Here is a 5736-nt window from a genome sequence, read left to right on the forward strand (position 1 = left end):
AAACCATCCAGGGACCACGCCCTGTTCCTTACTTTCATCCTGCGATTGCGAGCCGACAGTTTGCCGTAGTTCGTTAAAACTACTTGGCCATTGTGATAGTCTGCGTGGTTCGTACGATGCGATGCTTGTACTATGCGGGAGCAAAGTTGAAACCAACAGGTGTGAATTTCTTTCGCAGTAAGTCGATGCACCGCTGAATATTCAAACCTCATCGATGTTAATATGGAAACGACATAACCAACGTTCTTGACTCGAATTCGAGAGATGACAAGTATGACAATCCTGTCTCCGTAATTCCTGCAGTGACTGATATTGTTTACTCGAGTCAGTTTTTACACTGAGACCTATGTGCATTTCGCCATTGTTGTTATTTATCCTTTAGTGAAGCTAGCACCATGAGGAAATAATATATCAGAGGGAAACTGTGATAACATGGAGCTTGCTCACTCATCGCGCGCTAAGCACACTTTACTGGAAATGCTCTAATATCTTGATACAGCGCAAAACCTACGAGTCATTAGAAACAAGGAAAACCTTAAAAAAAAAAAAAAAAAAAAAAAAAAAACTTTCATATCTACACTATTGAAAAATCTTTCAAAATATTCACAAAAAACACAAACTTACGTGTCGATAGGCCCCACCTGAGACAGAAACTTAAAAATAAATCCCCTCAGAATTACTCCAAGGCATAAAGAAGGGGGGAGAGGCGGTAGAGTAATAGTTAAACCTTAATGCAGGGTGTAATAAAGACCAATTTGGGGAATAACCTTTACACGGTTGTGAGGTATTGTGTTGGTTAAGCCACTCTTATGGCAGATACTAGTTGGGGAGAGAGAGAGAGAGAGAGAGAGAGAGAGAGAGAGAGAGAGAGAGAGAATACAATATAGACTGGGTTACAAAACAATAGACTAAGCAACTATACTCATGAAAATGCGAGTGCCGCCTTTTATGATACAAAATTAAATGATCGCATCTTTTTCATTTTAATTCAGTGAGAGAGAGAGAGAGAGAGACTTACGGTACGAAACAATAGACTAGCAACAATACCCAGGAAAGCACACACACACACACACACACACACACAGTACGGCACCCCCAATAATACAGAAAGAAACAGTCCCTTCTCTTTTTTCATTTTAATTCGTCCAAAGCGCCGATGGTTCCCAGATTACCAATTATACTGTTCAAATAGAGCGTCACACTTTTCACCTTTTTCGAAAATCCCAGGACGCGGTGTGATATCCATATGCAGTGGCCGAAAAAATGTATATTGAAAAATGGGCTGAGTAATAGGCCATATGTATGTGAACTGCGTTTCGGAGAATAGTATTGCTGGTGGTGAGATTATGGATGATGATGATGATGATGATGATTTGTATTGCTGTTAGTAGGAATAGGTTAAGATGGGTGTGATTGATGATGGTGATGATGATGATGAGTATTTTTGCAGCATTTTAAAATCACTACCATCATCAGCTTAGTAATTCCTAGTATTATTCAAGAACAGGAAGCAAAGAAAATTACAAACCTCCAAACTGCCAGGGAGAAGGAAGCATGCTTTCACAGAGTCATTATTCAAGAATGATGATTGTTTTAAAAGGCTGCAAGAATAAGCTTATCATCATCATCATCATCATAGCACCCATTCGATGGGCATAACAGTCACCTTTTAAATCCATCAGAATAGCGTTCGCAATGACACAGATGCAGTGGATGAACAGGAGTGGGCGGGATGGACTGGGATATTTTAGGCCGCAAGGGTGTCAAACATGCAGCCCTTGAGCCGCATGCGGCCCTAAACCTTCTTACATGCGGTCTGCGGTCCACTTGCAGCTCCAGTCATACTTTGAGCACCTAAGTCACTGGTTCTCATACTGGGAGCCATGGCACCCAAGGGGGCCACGGCAGGATTTTAGGAGGGCCACGGGGGGCTAATGTAGGTAGTAAATCACAGTGTGTCTGTGAAATCCCACTTAGAGTCCTCGTGCCATTTTCCACAACATATTTATGTGAACCTAGTTTCTCTAGTCCTCTACACACAAAAAGTAAAACCCGAAACCGGTTGGATGTGGACCCAGATATGAGATGTGCGTTATCCCTCGAATCAGTCGACTGACTGAAAACAAACATTGTCATCCATCCCACCGATAAGTAACGAAATATTCATTCTAACAGTTGTAAGCAATAAAATAAATGGAGAGCACCAAAACAATTTTATTCCATCATTATTTGTGAGGGGCTTCAGAGAAACCTGAAAGGGGGCCACGCGTATGCTAAGATCCCAACAAGTGTAGAATGGAGTTAAAAAGTTTGAGAAACACTGACCTAAGTAGTGAGAGTATCCCTTAGCTGAATAAAATAGGCTCCTATTTCCTAGAGCATAATACTCAGTGCAGTGAAAGTACTGTACAACATGAGATGTTTTTAACAGTTCAGTGGAGTTGTATACGTGCCACTGTACTAGTTGTAGACAGGCCGACACTATTGGAGAACAGGAATTAGACGTCAAAACTCTGACATGACAAGCTCTAGCTTGGCCAGCCATTTGAGTAACTGTCCTGTTTTGTCGCTCGAGGCAGTTGGAACGTTGCTATTTCCAAAACAGCAGTGGAGAGTGTTATTACTTATGAATCATGTTACCAAAGAAGAAAACAGTTAAAGAAAAGCATCGGTTGGTGCCCGAAAAGCGATATATATATATATATATATATGTATATATATATATATATATATATATATATATATATATATATATATATATATATATATATATATATATATATATATATACAATTGGATCCCAGAGTTGTTGGGCGAGGGATTGTATTGGGGGGGGGGTACTAAGCGTACCGCCCCCAGCCTATCGGCTCATAGTCGCGAAGCTCATAGGTCCCTACCCGAGGGTTCCCTACTTTGTTAAGCTTTGAAAACTCCCAGTTCTGTCCAATACTGGAGACACTAGGCTCCAATGGGATATATATATATATATATATATATATATATATATATATATATATATATATATATATATATATATATATATATATATATATATATATATATATATATTTGTTGATTTATAATCAATTGTTATCTGTTGCCAAAGAATCTAACATTCGACGGCATTATGAAACAAACCATGCATCGAAGTATTATAAATACAGTGGAAAGTTATGTAAAGACAAAGTGAAGGAGTTGTAGGAGTCACTGAAAAAGCAGCAGTCAGTATTTATGGGTGTTCATCAAGTAAGTGATGCTGTAGATAAAGCAGGCTAAAGGACTGCCCATGAATAGCTGTGTCATCGAAGCCATTTTCGGAAGGGAACTTTTTAATGAAATAAATGTTGATGGTTTCAGAAGATTTTGTAAACATAAGCCCCTCTAGAAATACAGTTGCAGAAAGAATTAATGAATTATCAGAGATTATTAACAGTCAACTCAAAGACAAAGGTAAGTACTTTACTACATTTTCAGTTGCAAGTGATAAAAGTACCGATCAGAGTAATTGTAGCTCAATTTGCAGCTTTTATTCGTGGTGTCCATGAAAATGTGCATGTAACAGAAGAATCTGTATTGCTGGTGCCAGTGAAAAGAACAACAATAGATGATGACATCTTCATGAGTTTGTTAGGTGCACAGGATAAAATAGGTGCTGACTGGGCACAAACTGTGAGTCTGGCTACAGATGAAGCACAACAAATGATGGGTAGAAAAACTGGTGTTGCAACATAATTAAACGAAACTGTTATCCCGAACCATCATATTTCTATTGTGCATGCTTTGTACATAGAAAAGTGTTGTGCAGTAAAATAGTAGAGATGGATAATGTCATGGATGTCGTTATAGGGAGCGAATTTCATACGAAGTCTGAACCACAGGAAGTTTAACTACTTTTTGGAGGAAAATGAGAGCACACCCGGACTACCATATCACACTGATGTTCGCTGGGTAAGTCAGGGAGTCGCACTGAAGCAATTTTATGAAATGCAGATGTAAATTGAACTGAAAGGAAGGGACATGCATGAACTGAAAGATAATGAACGTGTTTAAGAGCTGGCTTTCATGTGGATATTACAGTACACTTAAATTACCTAAATACAAAGATGCAAGGATACAGTAAACCAGTGACAGAGTTTACGACTGCACCTGTGCCTTTGAGACGAAACTTCAGTTTTTTGTAAGGCATCTCATAGAGGGTAATCTTTCACACTTTCCGACCTTGAAGTCCCTGCAAAACACACTCAAGTTTCATACCGATATCAACACAGAAAATTACTGCAACAAGATTTCCAAGTTAATGAATGAGTTCAAGGGAAGATCTGCTGACACTGAAAACCTTATAAAGGACTTTCTCATTTTTTCGGGACCCATTCTCTGTTGGTATAAATGAGGTACCAGAACACTTTAGCTAGAATTAATTTCGCTCCAGTGTGATTCTGTGTTGAGAAATAAGTTTTCGTGTGTTGGTGTGGGCACATTTTATCATTACATTTGGCCCCAGAGATTATGTCAATGTTCGGAAGTACATATTCCTGTGAACAACTCTTTTCTGTGATGAATTAGAACAAGTTTCGGCTTCGGTCTCAGCTTACTGATGCACATCCCAGTTTAATACTGAGGAGCTATAGCTCAGTCGTTAGTGCCAATTGCTATAGCTCAGTCGTTAGTGCCAGTTGCTATAGCTCAGTCGTTAGTGCCAACTGCTATAGCTCAGTCGTTAGTGCCAGTTGCTATAGCTCAGTCGTTAGTGCCAGTTGCTATAGCTCAGTCGTTAGTGCCAACTGCTATAACTCAGTCGTCAGTGCCAACTGCTATAACTCAGTCGTCAGTGCCAACTGCTATAACTCAGTCGTCAGTGCCAACTGCTATAACTCAGTCGTCAGTGCCAACTGCTATAGCTCAGTCGTTAGTGCCAACTGCTATAGCTCAGTCGTTAGTGCCAACTGCTATAGCTCGGTCGTTAGTGCCAATTGCTATAGCTCAGTCGTTAGTGCCAATTGCTATGGCTCAGTCGTTAGTGCCAATTGCTATAGAACAGTCGTTTGTGCCAATTGCTACAGCTCAGTCGTTAGTGCCAATTGCTATGGCTCAGTCGTTAGTGCCAATTGCTATGGCTCAGTCATTAGTGCCAATTGCTATGGCTCAGTCGTTAGTGCTAAACTTTGATCCACTCGTCCATAGGAAGAAGTGCCAAGTATCAGGGTGCAGCAGTAGCAGGCAGTACGACTGATCAAAGTACAATACACAACGCGCCAGAGTTGACTAAATCCATGCTTCTGATTATATCATACGACGTATCTAAGAGATGATCATGAAGTGTTCATTATGTTTCTTGGTTCGTATACTGTGTACTCATAAATCTGGTCCGCCGTAGCAAGTGCGTTTGACACCCTTGGGTTAGGGTAATTTGGAAGATGCCGGTATAGGCTACTCTGTGAAGATGGGTGACTTTGGTAGACTGCTATAAGTGCAAGTGTAAGGTGGGAGACAAAAAATATGTGGGGTACATGAGATTAGGGAATGATTTCTATGCATGGAGATGGTGGTGGGTGCTATGGTAAAGTAGGGGTAATGCACCAAGTGTTGGTGGGATGGTATAGGTGTGGCGATGTGTTGTTTCAAAATTCAGTCCAGAACAATAACATCTGTAGCAGCAACAAATCAGAGCAACGAAAAGAAGTAGCAACAGCAACAACAACAATACCATATTAAATACAGCAACAATAGTAATAATAA

At 40.1% G+C, this 5736-nt stretch overlaps 1 pseudogene; it reads right to left on the reverse strand.

Annotated features, from left to right (window-relative positions):
- LOC145391116 (uncharacterized) overlaps positions 1-1885 on the reverse strand; it is a 70425-nt pseudogene extending 68540 nt beyond the window's left edge.
- Between the last annotated feature and the right edge of the window lie 3851 nt (positions 1886-5736).

The sequence above is a fragment of the Coenobita brevimanus genome, chromosome 17 (genome assembly GCF_032717465.1).
Source record: "Coenobita brevimanus isolate Jiangsu-jjx chromosome 17, ASM3271746v2, whole genome shotgun sequence".
Classification (NCBI taxonomy): Eukaryota; Metazoa; Arthropoda; class Malacostraca; order Decapoda; family Coenobitidae; genus Coenobita; species Coenobita brevimanus.